The sequence below is a fragment of the Anabrus simplex genome, chromosome 2 (assembly GCF_040414725.1).
Source record: "Anabrus simplex isolate iqAnaSimp1 chromosome 2, ASM4041472v1, whole genome shotgun sequence".
Taxonomy (NCBI): Eukaryota; Metazoa; Arthropoda; class Insecta; order Orthoptera; family Tettigoniidae; genus Anabrus; species Anabrus simplex.
This window is the reverse complement of record NC_090266.1, coordinates 691,243,148-691,270,376: the sequence shown is the minus strand read 5'-3', so window position 1 is coordinate 691,270,376 and position 27,229 is coordinate 691,243,148.

Here is a 27,229-nt window from a genome sequence, read left to right as displayed (position 1 = left end):
GATAGGAAGAGTATTGTGGGATACAACGTATTACCGGTGAAGCGACGATATGGTTTAGTTTTCTCTGTTTGAATTATTTACAGAATTAATCCTAGTCCCAATAACAACAACTTCTTGAAACTTCATATCGTCGCTCCTATGCCAAAACCATGAATGTGTCAATGCTCTTCCTATCAATTATTTAACAATACCGTACAACGGGTGATTGTTTGGTCCGCCCTGTCAATATATTTTAATATTTGAATAATTTATACGTACATGTTTCGAGAGCCTTAACTCCCTTCGTCAGCGTATTTACATCAAAATCTACATTACCTAAGTCTCAAGATACAATATCTTATCACATTAACATTCAGCATTGTCTTTTTTTTAATGCTAGGGGCTTTACGTCGCACCGACACAGATAGGTCTTATGGCGACGAACATTGTCTTTTCTAACCTCAACTCTAGATACTATATGTACACTTTTCATTTTTGTATAATAATGCCTGTTGTACCCGACACGTAAGGCATGGAACATTTTAATAACGCTCTTGAATCGTTCACTCATTCCTCCTGTCCTTTGCACTCATACAACGTGTATCATCATCCTGGATGGATCCACTAGCTGTGTCGATCACTGATGAAATGTTACTTGTCACTGCTTGCATTGTGTTGTCACTATTTCCCTTAAGACTGATCACGCCTCCAAGCCACATATTGATTTGCAGTCCATCAAAACAAATTTCATTGAGTTCATTTTCCTTTGCGAAAGTATAAAGGAAAATTGACCTTACTGCACCGTACTGTAGGTATGTATGTTTGCATGACATACAGTATTTACCCGCTCCTATATATGATGTATTTACGGTTCATTTTCCTTTACACGCGCGCATAGGAATTATGAACTCAACGAAAATTGGTCTGATGGACTGTATATCAATATGTGGCTGGGAGGCGTGACCAGTCTTAAGGGAAATAATGGATACGAAGAGCATTGCCACATTCGCGGTTTTGGCATAGGAGCGACGACATGAAACACATTCACGAAAATTGTGTGATGACGTCGATGTTTGGCCCCTTCAAACAACAATCATCGCCATCATCACCATCATCATCATCATCATTGCATTCAGGATAATATTGGGTTATAATTCAGATCATCAGCTAGTTCTTAATTAGATATCTCCAATGGGGTTACATTCAGAAGGAGTAGAGTGCTTCCTCTTACTCGAAGCCTTCCGTTTTCCTTTCCCGAGCTGTAGAAGAATTTTAATTATTGGATGAGGGATGAAGAGGGGTTCACTCGGCCTCGTGAGACCAACTGGGGATCTGTCTGCTATGGGAGGCAGTGGATCAGGTCGCGAAAGCAAATCAATACGGCGAGGATGTCATCACGCTGACTACATGACACTCCAATATCTGCTGGTGATTTGACTGGGCAGCAGCCATCTTGGCTTACGAAGGCCGTTAATGGGCTGTTGCACCACGGGTTTCTTAAGTGCTGATATGAACATAGGTGTCTTTTAAATCATATCCAAATCCTCTGGCATTCATATTAGTGGACGAATAGCATATCCCGACAAACAGTATAGGTACGTAAGTAGGTAGAAGAAAGTTCGTGTACACAATTTAAGATTATGCGTTCATTGCTTGCCAGTACCGGGTAGCAGGTTCTTTCAAACAATGTTGAAGGAGTTTCTTCAGAATTTTAGTTTGCATACACCACCCACCAGGGCCTCACCCAAATTTATTTCTTCGGGGACTTTTAAGCCGCAATGTATGTGCCAATATGTGAGGGTCGAGTAAGAAACAAAAGGCAATATCAGATATGAATTTGCCGCCATAAACTGGGCTACCCAACATCTATTTTTCACCAGAGTGAAATGTCGGGGGGAAAAATTTGGACTTCCCTCATCTTACATCTGACATTATAATACTGTTTATTATGGCACTAGACATTTTTTACTAAATGTTCTCCAAATGCGAATTTCTTGAATTAATTAAATAAGTGATCTATTCCGGTTAATATACCCTGTACTTTCATCATTAACTCGTAGGCCTATGTGCGTTAAGCATTGTCCTTCAGCTATGATCGAGCAGAAAAGATCTTAATCTATGTGAAGTATAGCCACTTAATCTATCTGATATTGTTTAATTTAATTTAAATACTCGTATATTCCTGTACTTCGTGTGTATAAATGCTTTCTACTAATTTCTGTATCTATTCTGATGTAAAATATGGTGTGATTGGTGTGTTTTCTCAGGAATATACACACTCAAGACAACGGCGGAAGTTGTAGAGGTTCGCGTTGACACAACTCTTGTTTGACTTCCTATCCTTCCCGTGATGAGTTCTAGAGGATTATACATTCATAGAGACAGACTTATTTTCTAGTTAATAATAATACTAATGTTATTTGTTTTACATCGCACTAACTACTCTTTTACGGTTTTCGGAGACGCTGAGGTGCCGGAATTTAGTCCCGCAGGAGTTCTTTTACGTGCCAGTAAATCTACTGACACGAGGCTGACGTATTTGAGCACCTTCAAATACCACCAGACTGAGCCAGGATCGAACCTGCCAAGTTGGAGTCAGAAGGCCAGCGCCTTAACCGTCTGAGCCACTCAGCCCGGCTATTTCCTAGTTAATAATATAACAATCATATGAAATATATCTTTAAGAGGAAAATGATTTTCTAGACGTATGAAAATATTGGAGAATAGCCTCACATAATTCATAGCATAATTAAATCAATTTTATCACGGACAGAATATTAATAATTTTAAACTGTAATGGAATAATTGTGTAACTTGTACATTTGTACGAGATTCTCCACTCAGCCAACGATTTAACCAATTAGGAACAAAAACCTCGTATGATGTACGATGTTAACCAACTTATGAAATTGGTAGTGATCAGAAGCTGACGGTCGATCTTAGACTCAAGATCTCAAGTTCTGGTAGCTCAGGACGTCTGTTCTTCATTCGGATTGTTCAGAGCACTTTTTCTGTATGTCCTTGATTTAAGACACTTTCAGCTTCCACAGTGACAAACTACAGTATACCAATATGGCCGTGCGCGTAGAGGCGCGCGGCTGTGAGCTTGCATCCGGGAGATAGTAGGTTCGAATCCCACTATCGGCAGCCCTGAAGATGGTTTTCCGTGGTTTCCCATTTTCACACCAGGCAAATGCTGGGGCTGTACCTTAATTAAGGCCACGGCCGCTTCCTTCCAACTCCTAGGCCTTTCCTATCCCATCGTCGCCATAAGACCTATCTGTGTCGGTGCGACGTAAAGCCCCTAGCAAAAAAAAAAAAAAAAAGTATACCAATATGCCATGATCGGATTGATCAAAAAGTTATTTATTATTTTGCCAAGTTGGTATTTGTAAACTTTTAGGATGATTTAATGGATAAAGGAGTTTTACTGGTTGTTCATGTCTCTAGTGCCAAATGACGATACTCTAAAAATATTGAAATAATCTAGAATTGTGTTTATTAAGTCTTGTGCATGTTTTTCTTAATTCCTAAGCTTTGTAGTGTACTTTCTTCAAACTATAAACAGTGTTTCATAATAATATTACGTATTTGGACATTTCTACTTATTTTAAAACATACTTAAGATTTATTTACTTACTGACATGCCCTAGTAATATATCGTCGTTGGCGGGACAAAACCTCCTATGTGACAATATTTTTTGAGATATACTGAACCGCAGTACATACATTATGAAGAGCGAGAGTGCCTTTACAATATTCACACAATATTGCACCTTAGATGTCAGAACTTTACTGGCCAAAGTTCTAAGCTAAAATATTTCACATAGGAGATTTTGTCCCGACAGTGACGATATGTCCAGTATACTTGTATCAGACTATCAGTTTTCTTCATCATGAATAACAGGGCAAATATGACAGCTGTCCCTCGGTAGATCATGCACAATTTTTACAATTGTCACCTTCATCTCGTCCGCAACACCACAGCACCCTTCGTAAAAATTAAAGAGAACACGTGTTTAACATGAGTTACTAGTATTTATGTGAGAATGGTCTGTATGACGTGATAAGGAGGGAGTGAGTTGCAGGTAATTCTGCTTTGTAAGTTCCAATGTGTCGTAATGTGCTCAACATATGGGATGAGGAGGGAACAACTGAACATGCTCTTCGTTAGAGGTCTGATAAATTCTATTCCGGATACAAAGATATTATACACTGAGATTTTCATGCTTTTTAGAGGCTAGCATACTTCAGAACTGGCATTGAATCAGTTGTCGACCACCGGCAGAAGCGTGAAGCTGCTGAGGGAATATACTGTATTTCGAAAAACAAAATGTTGTGTGCTGCATTTCATTCCTCTCATATGTTTAAATCATAGTCATTATTTTCTCAACGCCTTATTACGCAGTTATTACTTCGGATTATTTTCTTCTGATTGCAGGTTTATCCCAGCTACTGAGGCCACTTTGATGAGATTGAGATTCACATCTCCGAAATACTGAAACATTTCATAAGTAACCTCTACACAGGCTTATCATGGAAAGGTAAAACGATAATGAAGACTATACGCCAATCATGGCAGTGTCAAAGATACCAAGTTGTATCTGGACAACTGGTGACCAAGCTCGAAGCCTAGTTTCCCATAGGTAAAGTATATTGAACTGTTTGGATAGTCTCGAAGATTCTGTGCGTTTGACGGTTGTATAATTGGGTGTTCCAAATCAGACATACTGCTTGAAAGCATATGGTATATTGTAACCTCTTGAAGGATGGCACTATAAATGAAGTTTTACTGTGATCTATAAAAGTTGAAAGTTCACGCTGAGTTTTGAATATGGGTGAGCAGTAGTTTTACTTTCGGAAAGTGAAGACGAAAACGCTGCATAAACATACATAAGGATATCTGTGAAACATTTAAGATGAATTCTTCTCGTCCATCAACAACTTGAAGTCGGATTTTAGTATATTAATTAAAAGGACGTTTTTCTGTGCCTGAAGGGGTTTCAATGACGTTCCTTAATTGAGCTAATTCCACACGATCAAACGATGATTCTGCTACCAGTTGGAGAAACTACACCAAAACATTTACCAGAGGAGAACTGAACAAGTGAATGGAAAGTGTGTTGTGATCCACCAGGATAATTTGAGAGCTGAGGTGGTTTTGCTGCTCTTGGAAAATTTGTAGGTACGAATTTGGATCAAATATCTTACCACTCCCTCTGTGTTGACGAAATGTTACACCGTCCAACTTCTCCCTGTTCCAGTCTCTAGGAAATCCTTTAAATGAAAGCTTACATAGTGATGTTTATGCTGTCAAAAATTAACTAAACGTTTTCTTCGTCTCCAAAGCAGTCCAATTCTTCACGTGCTGAATGTTAAAATTGCCGGTGGGACTCATTGAAATAATGGAAAAGTGTAGGAAATTGTGAAGTATAAACGTCTTTCTTTCAAAACCTTGAGATTTCCAAAGGAAAGAGATGAAAGAACTAAAGATCGAATGTCCACATGTCAGGATGAGACTACATGTTTTAGAACGTTCGGATAGTCAGAGATAACATATCGACGGCCTAGTTCTAATGCCACGTATATGATAATACTGTTCCTATCCATTTTTTCCCTTAAGACTGTTGATGCCTCGCAATCACATACGGATATGCAGTCCATCACAACAATTTTCGTTGTGTTCATTTTCCTATGCCACAGTGTAAAGGAAAATGAACCTTACCGTACCGTACTCTAGGAATGTTGTTTATATGACGTATTTACGCACTCCTACAAAATAATGTATGTAAGTCCATTTTCCTTTTCACGTTGGCACAGGAAAATGAACACAACGAAAATTCTTTTGATGGACTGCATATCCATTTGTGGCTGGGAGGCGTGACCAGTCTTGAGAAAAATAATGTGTACGAACAGCATTGTCAGATACGTGGTAGGCCTATTAGAAGTAGGCCGTCGATTTGAAGGTTGTAAGACGTTTTTACCAAAAATAAACCCATGGTGCAACAGTCCGTTAGGGGCTTGGACTTGCAAGATGACTGCAAGAAGCAAATGGTCGGTAAATACTGGAGTGCTACGTCGTGAGTGGGACAGCATCCTCAGCCGTATAACTTGGCTTACTTGACAAGGTTGCTGCCCCTCTTATCAGGCACATCCTCAGTTGATCTTACGAAGCTGCGTGAACTAAGTTCCAGGATTAATATACCTGAAGTGGCCGGGAATCGAGCCCAGGGCCTCCAGATAAGAAGCAGGCATGCTACCCCACATCACGAGGCGCCCAAGGTGATTTTACCAGCTATCAAAGTGGTTGACTTCAGGTAAGTATGAATACTGGAATATGGATATATTTAATGATTACTGAAATAAAGGTCGTAGGATGTCCTTTTAGTAGCACTTATCTTATATGCAGCAAGATCAAGTGCTAAGATAAGTCTTTAGTGTAATTCCTCATTGAAAGTGAATGAAGGTTTTCTAAATGTGACTAGAACCATCAATATAGTGAACCAAATGAGTAGCGCCGTTGATTAGACTCTTACACCCTGTGCACAAGTTTGTGGGACAGATTCTAGACTGCGAGCTTGGTTTCCAACGGTGCCTAAATGCGGAAGACCTATGTCAGTAGACATAGTAGAAATCAAAGAATATATTTTCAGAGTAAAGATCCAGCAGTACGTTGCCTCTTAGGACAGATGGTAGTTGAAGGGGCATAAGTACATATTATTATTATTATTATTATTATTATTATTATTATTATTATTATTATTATTATTATTATTATTCGTAGTAGTAATAGTAGTATTTCATTGATTAATTAACATATCGTCTTTGCCGGGACAAAACCTCCTATGTGATAATATTTTTGGAGATATACTGACCCGCAGCACATACATTATGAAGAGCGAGAATGCCTTGCCAATATTCACACAATATTGCACCTTAGATGACAGAACCTTACCGGCCAAATTTCTAAGCTAAAATATTTCACATAGGAGGTTTTGTCCCGGCAACGACGATATATCATTTTAAGTTTCTAACATTGAATGCTGAAATGACTTCCAATGTGCGGTTAATAGCACACAAATTGAACACTTCAAGGTAAATTTAGACAGACATTCAAGACTTCTGATCTACATAAATGACTGAGCAAGTGGCCGTACTGTTATGGTCGCGGAGCTGTGAGATTGCATTCGGGAGATAGTCGGTTCGAACCCCACTGTCGGCAGCCCTGAAGACGGTTTTTCGTGGTTTCCCCATTTTCACACCAGGCGAATGCTACGGCTGTGCCTTTTTAAAGCCACGGTCGCTTCTTTCCCACTCCTAGCCCTTTCCTACCCCATCGTCGCCATAAGACCTATCTGTGTCGGTACGATGAAAAGCAAATTTTAATAAAAACATAGGTATATATACATAAATGAAGTATAATTTTAAAAGCAGTAGGAAATTCCGTTCAGTACGTTCAACTCTCTTGATGGGTCTCCAGGGCTAAATGGTTAGCGTGCTGGCCTTTGGTCACAGGGGTCCCGGGTTCGATTCCCGGCAGAGCCGGGAATTTTAACCATCATTGGTTAATTTCGCTGGCATGGGGGCTGGGTTTATGTGGCGTCTTCATAATCATTTCATCCCCATCACGACGCGCAGGTCGCGTACGGGCGTCAGAGCAAAAGACCTACATCTGGCGAGCCGAACTTGTCCTCGGACACTCCCGGCACTAAAAGCCATACGCCATTTCATTTTTTTCTTAATGGGTACCGTTTCATATCAATAGGGATTAGTTCGAAATTGTGATGTCATTGTAGAAATCGATCGATTACTTCTAAAACCTCGTATGTCCCAGTGCTCTTCCCACCCATTATATTCCTTAAGACTGGTCACGCCTCCCAACCGCATATTTATATGCAGTCCGTTAGAATAATTTTCGTTGTGTTCATTTTCCTATAACGAGTAGGCTAAAGGAAAATGGATCTTACCATACCGTATTGTAGGGATGTTTTTATAGCGAATTTACGCATTCCTACAGTATAATGTATTTAAAGTTCATTTTGAGACATTGAGACATTCGAGGTTTTAGAAGTAAGCCATCGAAATGGTGTTCGATGTTTCCAGATAATTTCAGTTCAAATCTTTTATGTTCCTCTCATCCATTATCAAGAATCTAGTAGGCCTATATGACCCATGAAGTTAAATTCATTCACTCATTCATTCATTCATCGTTGTTAATAAAGGAGTTCAACCATTTTATATTTTCCTGCCGCGATGTTTGGTCTGAAAATGTTGGCTAGTGGACATGGGTATAATATTAATTTTAAGAAACGTCACGAAATAATTTAAATACAGTACAATCCTTTTTAGAGCCTTCTTTCAGATAATGGTAAGTGATGTTAATAAAAAGACGTTTCGACTTCAGCACTGGGTAACGCGTGGTCAGCGCTATGAATCCTCTCTGCCGCTTTCTGGCTTTGTAGACCGGGACCGCTCTCTCACCTTCATTTATCCCGTCAATTATTCCCATGTAGGCTAAGTGGACCTCTAACTAGCCTTCAGTTCCTCGTAAAAATCCCTTATTTGACCGAAAATCGAAGCTGGGATCTCCAGGTAAGAGGCAGACTAGCTTACCCCTCACATTGTTTCGAAGTACTAAGCATACGTAATACTTCTTCCAGTGCATACATATTATTTTATAATAATTCTCAAAATGCGTCATATTCAAATTTTGCCTTAATACATCGGATTTAGCTGAGTCCTGTCTCTCTATCTCTCTATCTATCTATCTATCTATCTATCTATCTATCTATCTATCTATCTATCTATCTATCTATCTATCTATCTGTCTATCTATCTATCTATCTATCTATCTCTCATCTGGTCCTATCCCAATTACCTGGGGTCGGCACTTGGAATGTGTTTAGCATAGTTTTACTCCCGGTTGCCCTTTTCTTTCGCAATCATAGGCCCTATGTAGCGGGATGTAGCCTACTCACAATTACGTGTTTGTTAGTGTGGTATGTTGTAGGCCTATATAGATGAAGAGATGTACGTTAGGAATTACACAAACTCCCCCTCTCCAGGCTAGAGTAATTAACCTTCCGTAGTTAAAATTCCCGACCCTTCCGGGAATCGAACCGGGGGCTATTTGAAACGAAGGCAAGTACGCTGACCATCCAAAGAAAGCGTCGGGAGAGTCTTCCCAATAGAAGTTAAATATTAGTAGGCCTAAATAATAATAATAATAATAATAATAATAATAATAATAATAATAATAATAATAATAATAATAATAATAATAATAATAGAAGCCTCCGTGACTCAGGCGACAGCGCACCGGCCTCTCACCGCTAGATTCCGTGGTTCAAATCCCGGTCACTCAATGTGAGATTTTTCTTGGACAAAGCGAAGCGGGACAGGTTTTTCTCCGGGTATTCCGGTTTTACCTATCAGCTTTCATTCCATCAACAGTCTCCAATATAATTTCATTTCATCTGTCAGTCATTAATCATTGCCCCAGAGGAGTATGACAGGCTTCGGCAGCCGGCACAAATCCAATCCTCGCCGCTAGACAGGGGCTTCATTCATTTCATTCCTTACCCGCTCGAATGATTAGAAACAGGCTGTATATTTTCAAAAACAATAATAATAATAGCAAGAAGAAAAGAAGAACAATCCTATGTGTTTTACATCCCATCAGTAATAGAGAAGATAGGGTGTCGGATTATGGAGCGGAAACGGGGCTGCTTAACGAACCGGTAAATCTACTGCCATGAGTCTCTTACAATTAACTACTCTTAAATACCAATCCCCAGGAGTAGAATTCGATCGAACAACCCCGAACACAGGTGAATGAACGATAAGATTAGCCTTTGAAACGTGTTGGGGCAGGAGTTCTGACCTCAGTGGGGCAGTCGGTCAGTCGTCGCCCTTCTGTTTTCAAGATGTAGGTTTGATCCCGGCTAAGTTTAGTGGCTTTTGATGGAGTTTAAATACAACTTCATATCATTGGCTTCCGACACGTTAATGATCTCTTGCAGGACATAATTCTTCCACTCCAGATTCAGTTAAAAACTTTAAATCTAGCAAGCAAGCAAGATTGTAGTTTCATGTGACGGTTGTTATCGTGTTCATAGCTATGAGTACCTCTAATTTAACATCAATCCGAACTATAGGCCTAAGTGACCTTCAATTTCAAAAATCCCACAGTTAAAACCTATAACAATTGATGGGTCCTCATAAACATAACTTTTTGAAGTAATTAATATTGCTGGAGGTGAGATGGATAAGGGGAGATAAAAAATTGGGGACATCAAAAATCAATCAATCAATCAATCAATCAATCAATCAATCAATCAATCAATCAATCAATCAATCAATCAATCAATCAATCAATCAATCAATCAATCAATCACCCATCTGATTGTAGGGCTGCCGTCCGATTGGTACAGACTATTCTTTATCAAGTGTTCGTCTGGTCTTTTCTTAATTGATGGCAAAGAAGTTGAAAATTTATCGGACAACTCCCATGGTAAATTATTCCAGTCTCTAATTTATCGTCCTTTAAACAAATATTTGCCCTGAAATGAAATGGCGTATGGCCTTTAGTGCCGGGATGGGTCCGAGGACTTCGGCTCACCAGGTGCAGGTCTTTTGATTTGACGCCAGTAGGCGACCTGCGCGCCGTGATGAGGATGAAATGATGATGAAGACGACACATACACCCAGGCCTGTGTCATGGGAATTAACCAGTTATGGTTAAAATGCCCGACCCTGCCGGGAATCGAACCCGGGACCCCTGTGGCCAAAGGCCAGCAGGCTAACCATTTAGCCATGGCGAAATATTTGTCCTGATTTGTCATCTTGAATTCCAATTTTATCTTCATATCATGACTTTTCCTACATTAGAAACTCCATTCAAATTTATTAATCTGTTAATGGCATTCCAAGCTCTCTCTCTCTCTCTACTGACAACTCCGAGCACATCATCATTGAATAAACGAAACCTCGTAGCCTATGTCAAAATGCAGCTTCCTTTCTGACTAAGGTGTGTTTGTTCTTTAATACTGGTCGCACCTTCCAGCCGCATATGGATATGCAGTCCATCAGAACGACTTTCATTGTGTTCAAATTCCTATGCATATGTGAAAAGCAAAGTGAATCTTACCGTACCGTACTGTAGGAATGTATGTTTGCGTGGCGTATTTACGCACTCCTATAGATGCCATATTTAAGTTGTACACATCACCTTAGGCAAATGAACACAACGAACGTTGTTCTGACAGACGGTGCATCCATATCGACGGCCTAGTTCTAATACTACGGATCTGAAAATGCTGTTCCAATCCATTATTTTCCTTAAGACTGGTCGCGCCTCCCTGCCACATATCGTCGCTCCTACGCCAGAACCGGGAATGTGATAATGCTCCTCCTATCCGTTATTTCCCTTAAATTATGGACAGGAAGAGCATTGTGAGATTACGAGGTATTATTTCTTCACCGAAGATATTATTCAGTCTAGCAGCTCGATAAGAAGAGAATAATTTAGAGAAATTTAAGCAGGGGAGGAAACATGTTCACAGAATACAAGGATCAGCCATATTCACTCTGAAATTGCTCGAGAGAGGTGTTTGAAGAGAAATTGAATACTGACGTGAGTGATCAGTGATGCCGTAGCTAGTTTCTCACTAAAGTGTCTTTGATTCGCAAGGATTGGAAAATAACGTCATCGTAAATTTGGATTCCATGTAACAGATCGACTACCACTAAAGTGGCATACTAATCTCACGTTTAAAAGTCACTGAATATGTAAATTATTGACATATAGGCCTAATCCGCAAAAATTAAAAATCAATTCAGATTTCAATTAATTTGGCATACGATGAAATGTCGTATCGCTTTTAGTGCCGGGATATCCCAGGACAGGTTCGGCTCGCCAGGTGCAGGTCTTTATATTTGACGCCTGGAGGCGACCTGCGCGTCGTGATGAGGTTGAAATGATGATGAAGACAACACATACACCCAGCCCCCGTGCCATTGGAATTAACCGGGAATCGAACCCAGGACCCTCTGAACCGAAGACCAGTACGCTGACCGTTCAGCTAACGAGTCGGACATGGCATACGATTATAAATATTAAAGTTATCTAACATTTCAAGTCCAGTGCACTTGTGTTTCTAATAACATTTTACTCTAGAATCTGGAAAACACGTATGCAAATACATTCAAAGTTTGTATTGAATTCACTTATTTGGGGGCATACAGTAAATTATTAACTACGTAGGCCTACTTTCTGGTCATCCCCGTGAAGTAAAAGTAGCATGTCTTCCAGGCTGATCCTGTTCTGGACTGACGTTAGGAAGAGGGTTCACTTTGCCACGTGAGACCAACTGGACTGGTATTGATATGAGAAGCAGCGCACTCGTTCAAGAAAGCCAAGCAATAAGGGTGAGGATGTCATCGTGCTGACCACGTGACACTCCAGTATTTGAAGGCTATCTCTCTGGGCAGCAGTTGTCTTATCAGGCAAATACCCTAATCGGCCGTTGTGCCATGGAATTGTTTGGTTGGGGTTAATTAATTTTGTGTGGCTATTTCTAGCCGAGTGCAGCCCTTGTATGGCAGACCCTCCGATGAGGGTGAGCGGCAACTGCCACGTGTAGGTAACTGCGTGTTATTGTGGTGGAGGATAGTGTTATGTGTGGTGTGTGAGTTGCAGGGATGTTGGGGACAGCACAAACACCCACCACCCGGGCGATTGGAATTAACCAATGAAGGTTAAAATCTCCGACTCAGCCGGGAATCGAACCTGGGTCCCTCTGAACCGAGGGCCAGTACGCTGACCATTCAGCCAACGAGTCTGACTTTGGTTGGGGTGTGATAGCCGAATTGCATTGCCACTGGCTTCTCACCAAGGCCTCCACGGTTCGAATCCCGGCCAGTATACTTAGGAATTCACAGATAAAAATTCACGTTCCTGTGGTTCAGATTCCACGTAAAACTGGAGGTCCCGTGATAAAGATGAGTCTCTTAAAATTTTCTGACGACATAAAACTGCATCCCTGGTTAGATACCAGGAAGTTACAGTGCCAAGTATCGATCTTCTCTAATCGGCTGCTCTCTCTTATCGCATAGGGTCTATGTGCCACAGCACGTTTGCGATTGACGGTAAAATAGCTGTGCCTCGCGAGAAGTTATTAAACCGGTCTTTATAACTCTTAGATAAGCCACCTTCCTTTCTTCCGTGCACTATCCCCTCAGATTGTCCCCACTTTCTAAGATTGTAGAAGGAACCGATTTAAAGCACCGAAGAAATGTGGACTTTCAGACAGTCAGCGGAACTGAAGTGAAGAATACTGCCGTTATTGATGATGGTGATGGATGTTCCGAGGGGTAAAAAATGGAAATGTTGTTGTTGTTGTTCGTATTGTTGGTGTTGTTGTTATTGTTGTTGTTGCTGCTGCTACTGCTGATACTAAGCTTGGTACATCCTTGCCTATTAGCTTTGTTTACTAGCATGTGTTGTGTATTTTTCTTTGCACGGGTGAATTGTTCGAAAAACATGTTATTATGTGGTCCTATTATTGAATTTTATTGTGCCTAGAATTAAAAAACAGATTCCTACTGACGTTATTGAGGTTTCTGAAATATAGCCAGCGGATGTTCATAAAGAAAAATGTAATGTCTAGCAACCCATAAGTTACATTTAATTTCAACAGGCTAATAAGTCTGATGGTTGAAACTAGCGGCACAGTAATAGCCAAATTTTCTCTGTTTTGTAAGCTGCTCAGACTGGATAAGAAATTGATAAACATAATTGCCTTGGCAGCTGTAAAGGGTATGTTCTTTAGAGACCAGTTATGACTGACATGCGGAAAATTTGACAATTCTCTGCTAAAACACAATACTCCTTATCCATCTTTGTTAAAAATACATTTATATGATTTTTCCGCAACTGAGCAGCCCGTAGTTGGATTTAGCTGAATGGCGTTCGATGTTAAAACTTCGGAAAAACACAAAAAGTGCTGTCCACAATTTTGATTACGAGAGTGCGGAAAGGCTGTAAGAAAGCCTCCCTCAGTACCCAGAGTTGAAACTCAGCTTAGTTATACAAGTGTCAAAATTCGTCGCTGTTCGGGCAAAAGGTCATATCTCACAATGCTCTTCCTATCCATTATTCTCCATAAGACTGGTCACGCCTCCCAGCCACCTGTGGATATGAAGTCCATCAGAACAGTGTTCGCCGTGTTCATTTTCGTATGCTAAAGTGCAAAGTAAAATGAACTTTAAATCTACAGTGTATGTAGACTATGTTTAGTCATCAGCCCGAAGGCTGGCTGGATCCTCAACAGCTCCGCCATCAGCTGTCATAGATGGTCTAGGCATCACTGAAGAGGCGTACTAGGGAAATGAGGAGTGAGGTAGTTTCCCGTTGCTTTCCTCACTGAGCCAGAAGTTGCTATTACATATCAGTCTGCCAAGCCCACTGAAATACATGCACTAACCGACCCTATGAGCAATAGTTTCACACCATTCATAGCAGGGACTGGCTGCATAAGGAATGGCATTACTAGCATCACACATACCTCACTCACTTTCATATTGTCAAAGCCAAGTATAAGACAGAGACAGATCTATGAAAGTAACAAAATTGCTCTAGCCTATACCAGATGACATAGTGCACTGTAAACACTAGGTTCTGCCAGCAAAGGGTGCGTAAATACTTTATGCAAACATACATTTCTACAGTGCGGTAGGGTAAGGTTCATTTACCTTTACACACATAGGCCCTACATAGAAAAATGAACACAACGAAAATTGTTCTGATGGACACTATATCAATATGTGACAGGGAGGCGTGACCAGAATTAAGGAAAAAGATGAATAGGAAGAACATTTTGACATACAAGGTTTTCTTTCTTCATCGGCGATATTATACACAGTGATATCGTCGCTCCTATGCCAAAACCGCGAATTTGGCAATGCTCTTTACATCCGTTATCTTTCTTACGACTGGTCACGCCTCCCAGCCACATATTGATACACAGTACATCAGAACAATTTTCGTTGAGTTCAGTTTCCTACGCGTAGCCTACGTGTAAATGAAAATGAACCTTAAATACATCATACTCTACATTACGAGCTGGTAAATATGCCATGCAAACATACATTCCTACAGAACGGTACTGAAAGTTCAATCTACTTTCTTGGTTTCTGTTTCAGTGTTCCGTTGTAGCATTAGTGTATCGCCCTCTCTAAAAAAAAAAAAAAAAACAGAGTAACTAGGCCTACTCGCGGCTGCTGGTGGATAGTGGAAACCCGTGTGTTAGTTCTTGTTTTTGCGGAAACAAAGGAACACTTCATATTTCGTGCAAGAAAAGAATTTCAGCCCACTGCATCCAGAAAAATTGCCTCGGTTCCGTGTGGTATTCTATTTGACCCAGTTGGCCGATGAGCTAGGTGTTAGGACTCTTTAAACAACAAGCATCATATTTGAGCTAGTAATTTAGTCTCGAGGATTCAAAAATGGATTCTAAAGAGTTAAAGCGAATTTAAACTTCAATTCAGTGCAGCATGATGTAACTTCCTCCCGCTCATTCATATTTACACCACTGTTAATGGTCTGTGCTTCCAACCACCGAGCAACCAATGTCAAAGGCATTCTCTTGCCATCATGGAGCACATGGGAAGCACACACTAGTTCACGAAATTCCTTCCAAAGGCACCCACATCATTTTTAAAACCTTGTTGCAGATATATGCTACACCATGCATTTAGGGGTTAAATTTGGTACATTCCGCCCCATTCACCTGAGGGTGTAGAGGGGAAGGCTATTTGACTGTCAGCTGCAGAGATTTGAAAAGGACCGTTTAGGTGTCTCGTATTTCATTCATTTTACATACTATGTGTACATTTATGATTCTTCTTATGTAATTGTCACAGGTCAATTAATTGTGGACCACTCGTTATGCCGGTTCTTTTGATTAATTTATCAATATATTTACATAATTCCCTTCTCACACAGGGTGTTTAGACTGCGATAATTATAGAGATGTCAAAACAGAGGTTACCATCTTTTTCTTCTTCTTCTTTTCCTACAGCTTTTTCCCCCACAACTGTGGGGTCGCACATGTGGATTTGGCCCCATTTTACGGCCAGATTCCCCTCCTGACGCCAACCCTATGTGGAGAGATGTAGTCAGTATTGCGTGTTTCTGTGGTGGTTGGTAGTGTGGTATGTTGTCTGAAGAGTGTTGGGACGGACACAAACACCCAGTCCCCGAGCCAGAAGAATTAATCAGAAGCGATTAAAATCCCGGACCCGGCCGGGAATCTAACCCGGGACCCTCTGAACCGAAGGCCAGTACGCTGACCATTCAGCCAACGAGTCGGACAAAAGAGAACAGAGAGTAAAATATCGTGGTATATTTTTTAATCTATTTTCATGCAAAATTTAAGCAACGGTAAAAGAAGTCTGTAATTCCATTAGCATTAGACTATTAGAATATCTTACTTACCAACTCCCTCTTTTTGTGGCGATCATAAATGGACATGACACACATCCTGGAAGAAAACTGAACATCACCACATACGATCCGGAATGTTTACCAGTTGATCTTATTCATTCTAGGGAAAACTTCAGCTTGTCGGCATCGTAATTTGAGAAACTGCTCTATTTTAAAAACATTTTGTAGGCTACAGGAAGATTCCAACCAGCAGAAAGAAACTTCTAAGTCTTCCTTCACTTTACTTCGAGAAAACAAGGCTACTGCTGACAAACATCGAGAATATGAAGACGGTTATATGAACATCCTCGAGTTCTGAATGAATCAACAGTAGGCCTACTGAAGAGTAGATTAATGTACCAGGACTCGCTTAGTTGCTGTTACCTGCCATTATTGTGTAACTTTCATTGAATTTTATATAGCTTTTATGGTTATGTTCCTGTATTTAAAATGGTAAGGTGTGTATTGAAATGCGGAATAAATGTTGTATTTTGACATGTATCAATACCTAGGATTAATTAAATGGTCTAAATAATTAAAAAATGTAGTAGGCTACGTAGCCTCGTAATTTTATCACACGATCCTTACTACTAAAATTATTTATCAGAGCACAATAAATTATTTCAATAATAGTAATAATAATAATAATGTTATTTGATTTACGTCCCACTAACTACTTTTACGGTCTTCGGAGATGCCGAGGTGCGGGAATTTAGTCCCGCAGGAGTTCTTTTACTTGCCAGTAAATCTACCGACACGGGGATGTCGTATTTGAGCACCTTCAAATACCACCGGACTGAGCCAGGATCGAACCTGCCAAGTTGGGGTTAGAAGGCCAGCGCCTTAACCGTCTGAGCCACTCAGCCTGGCAGAAATTGTTTCATGAGATCTTTAAAACTGCTTGTGTGTATAAATTAATGTGGCTAATTTCCGATGTCCGGCGCATACATATTTTTATTACTAAGTTCATTCTTGATTTTTGTTTCCGAGCCGATGTTATCTGGACCTATTTCGTAATTGCCAATTTTATCGTTGTTTCCTTTTTTAGGGATTTTGTAGGTAATTATCCCTATTGTTAGGTACATCGTATGTTTATTAAATATCTGCAAATTTCTTTTTCTTTTCTGGGGACCCATGGCAATACGTTTATTAGAAAAGAATAAACTCTCGGATTGAAGTAAATATTGCAATTCCGGTTTACAATAATTGTATGGCATTTTCAGTATTGTCAGTATTTATATGTGGAGTGATTGTTGAGAAACCGGAGGAAAAATACACCTTGGGTAGGGATATGATAGCCGAGTGGCACTGTCATTCAGAGTGGCTGTGGTTCGAATCACCTTCGATGCATGTGAGATTTGGGAAATGAAAAGTTACGTGCCTGTGAATCGGATTGCATGTAAATATGGGGGTACCGTGGCTATGATCACGATATCAACTGTTGCGTAGAACTAAAAGTTTGTTTTGCTTGCTCAGTATATTGGACAATCACTGTCGCCGTCAAGATTCAAACCTCGGAACTCTGAACTCCACTTCCTTCCAACCCTACTGTGTGGTGTAGGTTACGGTGCTCATATATCGAGATATTTAGCCACTCTCCATTATGTGCGTTTTGGACGAATTCTACGCAACATCATTCGGTTAAAGTGCCTCGTTTTTTAAAATGTAGTCTATATTGATTTGACGGAGTATAACCAAAAGAAAATTTTGCTTAAGGTGAACAAACAGTTCAAATCATGGAGAGTACCCACATCTAAGGCTGCCTTCAAACGGACAGTGTAAGTAAAGTTCAGTTTCATAGACTGAACTTGGGATTATGGATAATAGCTGGGGCCATTCTTTACAATATCCAGACATACACGCAGCCTACAACTGCGAAATTAACTGGGTTTCTGGAACACCTCAGGAAAAAGCGCCGGAAGATGGTCAGGTAGAAGTGTCTCAAGAAGCTTTTGGAATACATCTTTTCAAATTGTGAAGTGTGTTGTGTGACACATTTTATATTAATGTGAAGAATATTTTGCGTTCGGTACAACTGTGAATATACTAAATGATCATGGTAACAAAGATGACAGACATACATTTCGCGGCCCCTAGTGTGAAAAGGGTAAAAGAGAATATTTTCAGTTCAAATATTATGTGAACAACTTGAAGCTATCCTCTATTCAATTTTCATTTTTTAGAGGCATACTTATAAACGTTTTGATAGCGGAATAATTATAAACTTGATTTTTTTTCTAATCATACATTTGCATTGTGCGGTAATGATACATGTTTAAGAACGACAAGCCTTTCTGTTTCAAACAACAGATTGAGGGTTGGTATTGCTGTCTTATTTTTCAGTTTTTACTTGTAATGATTTTTGTATAGGCCTATATTTAATGTTTGTATATTCATATGTTTTTATGTAACGCCTCCTGCAAGATGTAAATACAAATGTTATTAATAAAAAATCAGTTAAAAAGCTATGGCTGCCGTAGTCCAACGTCCGACCCTGACAGTGACGTACATGGTGCCCTTGACCTCATGAACTCCCTTCGAGTGAACCACAACAGGGAAGCATGGCTCATCAGACCAGTTTGGCCCCATTCCCGCAATGCATTCATCACCTACCATATGTTCTTTCCTGCTGAACTAGTTTCGATTGTAGTGATTATTAAATATGATAAGTTTTACAGCTTGTTGCCTGTTTGCTGGAAGCCTTCACACAGTGCAGATATCAACCTGCTATTGCTATGAGTCAACGTTTCATAATAGACTAATAAGAAGAAGAAGAATAAGAAGAAGAATAGGCCTATTCATAATGCTAATGCTTGCAAGCTTTTTAAATAATGATATCGTTGACTTCCGAGATGTTATAGAGTTCATATAAAACAATATTTCAATATCCCAACGTCTTTTCAAATTTAGGCGAATTAATGATACGTTAAAGTAGACTAATAGACGTATTATCATTGTTTTGGCCAGACCAGTGGTGTAGCCGTGGAGTACCTGCCTCTTATCTGGAACACCCGGTTAAATTCCTGGTCTGCCCAGGTATATTAAATCTCAAATGAGGGGTGGTACGGGGTTCCCTTATTTTCGCGAGATAAACTGAGAAGATGTATGATACGAGATGCAGTGGATTCATCAAGAAAACCAAGCAATACGGATGGAGAAGTTGCCATGTTAACCATGTGCTAGCCTACTGCAGCCTACCTCTTGGCCACCTGCCTGGGTAATAGTTGTCTTGGCAGGCAGGACCGGCAAAGGCCCTCATGAGATTAATAATAATAATAATAAGCAGAAGAAGAAGAAGAAGAAGATGATGATGAAGAAGAAGAAGAAGAATAGGCCTAATATTAATAATAATAATAATAATAAAAATGGTTTTACGTCCCGCTGACTACTTTTATGTTTTTAAGATATTATTATTATTATTATTATTATTATTATTATTATTATTATTATTATTATTATTATTATTATTAGGCCTATTGTGTGTTTATCGAGCGGAGTGGCCACATGTTACGACTATGAAGCCGAGCTTTGCATTTGGAAGACGATTGGGTTCGAAACCCACCGTCGGGTGTCCTGAGAATGGTTTTCTGTGGTTTCCCATTTTCTCTTCGAGGCAAATGTCGGGAGTGTTCCTAGCCATAGGCGACAGCCGATTACTTCCACCTACTTATCCAATTAGTCTACATTCATTTTGTCTTGATTAGCTCCTCCACTGAAGTTGGCACCTGGAAGGACATCCGGCCATAAAACGTGCTATATAATTTCATCTCAACTCATCCCTTTCCCCGTATCAAGTAACTGGACTAAGTGGGTAGATATAGGCCTATATTTTTGTTATTAGATAAGTGTTTAACATCCCATAACAGCTAATGGTCTTAAACGAGACCGCAGAGGCAGAAGATTAATTTGAAAAAGGGATTAGTTGACGTGCTGAATCGTGTCTCTTGCATTTAGGCAGTCTAAGTATCAATTAACTGCAACTAGAATCGATCTCGCAACAGAGAGCATAGAAAGTGAGTGCGTAAGCTAATGCACTACAGGACGCATACGGTCGTACGTATATATCAATTCCCTGTAATTGCAATTCAACAAAAATAAATGGCCTTTCCCGGGAATAGAAATAAGGGCTCGAAGTGAGTGCAGAGATACTGGAGGAAATCGTTATTTAGGGCGGTCAGTAGTAATCCTGGTATTTGAAATGTAGTCTATTGTTCTTATTAAGAAGAAACCTAAGTTACGCCTTTTCAATGTCGACTTAGTTAAAATAACCCGTGAGTTCTTCATTTTGTCAAACACAAGATAGAAATGTACAAAACATTAGTAGAAACCTAGTCAATAATAGTTTTCAAATGATAGAATGACATCTTTCTTGTAGTGGTGGACACAAAATGTTTACGGTCAGATGACTTCTTAAAACTTATTCATAATAGGTTATCCCCCATTCATAATCAGTGTCAAGTTTACACAATGTAAACCATCTTCTACATAAAATATTTAAATAAGTGATTTGAAAGAATCTGACGAATCTGAACGAAACAAGTCATTCTACCATTAATAAACTAGTTTCTCTTCGGTTGTCTGCCAGTGTTTTATAAATTTGAATTATGTGTTCGAGAGACTGAAAAACTTAATGGTTATTTAAATCGAAACTCCGCAGTTTAGAAAGAGTAGTCATAGACTAAGGCTCGCACAGCCTGTGTATTCGCAGTTTGGGTTAGCTCAGAGTTCATTGGGCTGTTCGTACATACGTAAATCAAGTCTGTCGAGAGGACAGAAACCAAAAAGAAAAGCAACCACACATAAAAACAAAACACTCTACTCTGTTTTTGCTTTTGTTCTGAGGTTTATATCTATCTGTTTTGTTCATTGATTGAAGTTGCTTTACAGATTTTGTTTTCTTGGTGTTTACATTTCCACACACATTATGACCCATGTCATTTCCTTTCTTTTAATTGTGTAGAAGAGTAATATGTTTTGCCCTCATTCCCCCATGACCGAGTTCTTGTCTGCTTTTAAAATGTATAATCATTTGGTCTGTATTTGTTTGGAAACAACATTACCCTCCCCGTGACAGACTGGGGAAAACTTCTAGTTTAATGCTAATCTGGACATTGTAGGAAGGCTTCACTTTAAAAAGAACAACTACGAAACACTGTACCCCACCCTCAGGGCCAATTTTTGACATTTCTTTAAATAATGGAAACGTTAACTTCTCATGTTCCTTATTTGTATACGTGTACGCCTATATGCATACGCGTGCATTATCTACTCTCTCTCTCTCTCTCTCTCTCTCTCTGTGTGTGTGTGTGTGTGTGTGTGTGTGTGTGTGTGTGTGTGTGTGTGTGTGTGTGTGTGTGTGTGTTAGAAGGGTTTGCGGAAAGGTGGCTGCAGCCATATTGGCAAAGTTTTGATGAGGGTTGAAAAGGAAAAGGAAAACCATGCAGTCTGTAATGAGAAGGAGGAAGATAGAAGAAAAAGGGGTGGGTTTTGTAAGACGAACCCTCGTATTCCTATTGGTTAGAAATAGCACCAGGGGCGTGTCGTAAGTATTTTCTCATTCTTTTTCTTTTAGAGAAACCTAAAACAACGTAGACGGAAGGCGTCTATGTGTCTACCATTTTCCTAACTTCCACCTCTCTACTACCTTACGTTCTCCCTCCCCCATCTCGCCCAGCCCACCCTCACAGCTCGTACTCCAATCCCCCTTCATTCCCAGGCTCCTCTCCACCCCCACCTCTGCCACCCCCTCCCCCTTGCCGGCACCACATCCGGCGTCATTCAGCCTCGTCCTTGTACCAACGGAACTAACATGACTCTCGGCCAATCACAGAGTATACACGGGCCAATACTTGACTTATCATTCATCGCTCATGTTAATTGGAAGAAAACTGTTAATTACCTAACTCCTGCTCTTGTGTATCGTTACGAGAACTCTAGTGCACACTAGATACTGCTTTGTTCAAATATACTTTATCTCTTAAACCATAGACCAAGAGCTACTGTCGTCACTACCTCTTTCTATGCTCTACTTTAAGTTTAATCTGGAAATATTTTCTGGATAACTCTTTTGTTGAGGCTAAGACAGTAAGGAAATTATATCAGTTGTAGAGTTATTGAAGAAGGTGAAAAATTGTTCCAAACTCTTCCCAGAATTGCCCCTACATAACACATTGTATTTTTGTAAAGCACATTTTAAAGGGCCATTCACACATTGTCCCATCCATGACAGTCCAAAATCAGTACTCACCCACAAGCTCTGTTGACGAATATAGACACGCATGAGTGATGTATCCTTTCAGCACTTTGTGAAGTCGTTACTAATTCTGGGTAACCAGGTTTCCCGTAAATAACTAAATAATTGATCGTTTCATCTTCATACACTGAAAAATGATCAATGTTTTCATATTATTTCATTGCCTAATCTCCTTTTTTTAAAAATTTCGTGTGGCTTTTACTAGCTGGGTGCAGCCTGATTAAGGCAGACGAGTGTGGGTGGCATCTGTCGTGTATGAGAAGCTGCGTGTTATTCTGGTGGAAGATACTGCGGTGCATGAGTTACAGAAAAGTTGGGAACAGCACAAACACCCAGCCACCGTGACAAGGGAATTATCTGTTTATGATTAAAACCCGCGACCCGCCCGGGAATAGAACCCAGGGCCGTCTGAACCGAAGGCCACTTTGCTGATCATTCAACCAAGGAGCCAGACTCTAAATTCCATAAAACTACTGTTCATCTTCCAGTCGGAATGTAATAGCACGCATACTTAGAATTAGCTTCAGTTGAAGAGGTAGACTATGAACGTCGAACACAATGTATATAGTCTATACCTACAACATACCCGATGAACTTTATAAATGTACTCAGTGGAATATTATGCGACTTCATAAGTTCATACCTATATTTTGCAGGTACAAAATCTACAGTAATAGCCCTAATTTGTGAAGCAACAACAGAAGACAATGATAACACATCCATAATTAACTGTCCCTTTTATACCGCGTGATACAGCTGTCCCTGTTCACTCAGTTTTATGCAACCCTCAGATTATAGTCTACTCTAAAAATATTAAACTTGGCTACCGACAACAATGTCTGGTCTTACTACAGCTTTCTATAATTCGTTTATTCGTGTCGACGAAATCAGCATTAATGATAAAATACCGAATGGCGGTAAAGAATCGTGAAAATTCTGTAATTACAGCAACGTCATGCGCAGAGAATGGGATGGCTGAATGAATCGAAGTAGCATGAACATAACAACGGTCAACGACAAGTCGTGATAGCCGAGCCTGGTCTTTGGTTCATGGAGCCCCGGGTTCGATTCCCAGCCGAGTCGGGGATTTTAACCTTAATTGGTTATTTCCACTGGCTCGGGGACTGGGTGTGTGTGTCGTCCTTAAACGGGAAAAAACAAGTAAGAAATGAAAAAGAAAGAAAAATGATGAAAAAGCACAAAAAAGAAAAATGCTCAAATTTTTTTTTTTAAAGGCATGTTGAAAGTTAGAGGAGGAAACCAGTGCTCGTTAGTCCGAAGTTCTAATCCAATTTACAAGGAATATTTTTATTTCGCTGTTAATGTACGTGTGAGTCGCGTTGTTTAAAACAAATCTAAATCATGATCAGTTATCATATTGCAGGTACTCTGCTATATTTATTTCTAAGTAGCTCTTAAAAGAGCTATTTGCAGTAAAGTAAGCTATTACCCACAGAGATGCAATGGGCTTGTGTTTGGCCATTCGACTAATGAAGCAAATGTTCAAAATGACCCACCCGCTTTGCTAATGAATAAGTTTTGCTTTTGCGCTAACCGTGCAGTAGGTGTTCGCAATTTGCTGGAAAGATCACGACGTGCCCTGTTATGTACCCTACGAGTCGAACGTGCGCAATTGTTTGGTTGAGTACGTGTGCCATAATATTGAAAATAAGTGGCGTCCCAAGCGACCGCTGTTCAGCCCGAAAGCCTGCAGATTATGAGGTGTCGTGTGGTCAGCACGACGAATCTTCTCTGCCATTATTCTTGGCTTTCTAGACCGGCAGTTCGTTGTAGCCGTTTTGCCATATGAAATGCGCATATTATTATTCATTTCATATGTATGCTTTCTTTGTAAAAGAGAACACTGTCTTTTGAGACTTAAGGAAGTTAAATCTTAATTACGGATGCCTTTACGAGTATAATATAAAAATAAAACTGAAGAGCTCGTAATTGGCTTCGAACTCCGAATCCCCGCAAACGATCATACGCTGGCTTCAATTAGTAAGTTACCATGAACCCACTCCAGGCTACAAACAGTCAGTCTCGTAACTCTGTATTAATGGAATAATCTTGGCTATCGCTTCGAAACTGTAGTTATTTTACAAGATCTGAACTCGAATATGCATACAGGTTTACCTTGATGCAAACACTACAGTGTCTCTCATAAGCCCAGGTAGTTGCAACAATTCCTTATGCGTAGAGATTTATTTAGTTGAATGAGTCCTGAATAATGTTTCAGGTGATATTCACAATGCATTTGTCCATAGTCGGTGCTTGCGTGGCGTTTGCCATTATGTATAATTATTATAACTTGCTTGGAATAATATCGTCGCTCGACCGGTAAAAGGTTGTATTCCACAAAGCTCTTCCTATCAATTATTCTCCTTAAGACTGGTCATACCTCCCAGCCACGTATGGATATGCAGTCCATCAGAACAAATTTTGTTGTATTCATTTTCCTATGCCCGTGTGTAAAGGAAAATGAACCTTACAGTACCGTACTGTAGGAATGTATGTTTGCATTACTTATTTACGCACTCCTAGTGTACAATGCATGTAAGGTTCATTTTTGTTTAATCGTCGACATAGGAAAACGAACACAACGGACATTGTTCTGATGGACTGCATATCCATATGTGGCTGGGAGGCGTGACCAGTCTTAAGGAGAATAATGGATAGGAAGAGTATTGTGGGATACAACGTTTTACCGGTGAAGCGACGATATGGGAGTTCAGAAAAGTCAAGTCTTCGTAGAGGATGCCTAGGCGAGTACGGAATGAAAATTAAGAAAGGGGTGGCTTAAGAAGTGTTTGAACCCGCTGTGCTCCATATAGCCTATCCAGGTACATGTACCATGCATAATTCCACGCAGCTACTTCTAGCGCGGATATTAATCCATTATAACTCTGTATTCAAGAGCAGAGCGAAAGTTCTCGCTTCGAAAAGTTACTGATGTGTTATAGCCTTATGGCCTGGTTTTATAGGCTACCGTCATTGAACGCTCAAACGGTAGTAACTACATGGCACGACCTATCACATCTACTGTGCAGCATTTGTCTGTCATAGATTATAAAATAGTGTGCAAAGCACATTTCTATCAATTTCGATGTGATGAGACTATACAAAATGGCAGTGAATTGACATGTAGGCTACGTACTTGGTCCTAACCTATCACTTTTCTATGATACAGCGACCACCCTTTTCTATCAAAAGAAAATGGCGTCTTGGACCAATCAGGTGCAAAATTCTCTACCGACAGCTATAGGTGTGGCTATGGTTTGTACAGTACAGGAATGAAAATGGAAACCTACAACCTGTTTTCCAGTCATGGACCGGGTCAGGGATGTAATGAACGAAGCAGATATAAGCTATTAGCACTATGGGGTCGCCACTCCCAAAGTGATTTATTAATGACTGATAGATGCTATGAAATGAGAATGGAGAGTGTTGCTGGAATGAAAGATGACAGAGAAACCCGGAGTACCCGGAGAAAAACCTATCCCGCCTCCGCTTTGTCCAGCACAAATCTCACATGGAGTGACCAGGATTTGAACCACGGTATCCAGCGGTGAGAGACCGACACGCTGCCGTCTGAGCCACGGAGGCTCACATAGTACAGTAATATTTCGTAGAAAGGACTAGAGTATTGTACTTCGTTCTACGTATAATGGTACAGTGTTTTTGAGATGGGCCTCACTTACTACCTCTTGTACCATTCTTGCATTGTGCGGGGAAGTCCATATCGGTCTAACTCCATATAAAATAGCTGCAAGATGTAGCGTAGGATAGGACTAAGAGACATTTAATTCCTAGCTGGTTGCATTGGGCCTATGTTCGGGAAGAAATAGGGGCGGCTGTACCACCCGGTATAGCCTATATAGGCCTACACCTCTTTCCTAAAACGATTTCTGCCCCGACTAAGGAGGTCTCTGACGCTGAAATTATAACAGCAGCTTTCCGTTTTATTGTTTTGACTTTCACATGGTAGTCTATCCCATGCTTCTCTGGTAGCCTCTTAAACCCATTAGTGGCGGGGTACCATAATATTGTCCGATGTTCACTGATGCCACAAAGGGGCATAGTGTGGGAGAATATAACCCTGCAACGTGATGGACAAACAATGGTGGAATTCCGAACATGCAGTTAGTTTTGTTTTGCATCGCTACACATGATAACGTCATCGAAATAGATCACGGTACAACCAGTGAATTTTAAATGCGTGTCCAAATGTGAGTTGTCAATTTTATAATTATATCGTCGTCACTGTGCCAAAATCGGGAATGTGACAATACTCTTCCTATCCATTAGGCTACTTCCCTTAAGACTGGTCACGCCCCCCAGCCACATATTGATATACATTCCATCACAACAATTTTGATGAGTTCGCTTTCCTATGTGGGTGTGCAAAGGAAAATGAACTTTAAATACATCATACCCTAGGAGTGGGTAAATATGTCATGCAAATATAAATTCCTACAGTACGGTACACTAAGGTTCATTTTCCTTTACAC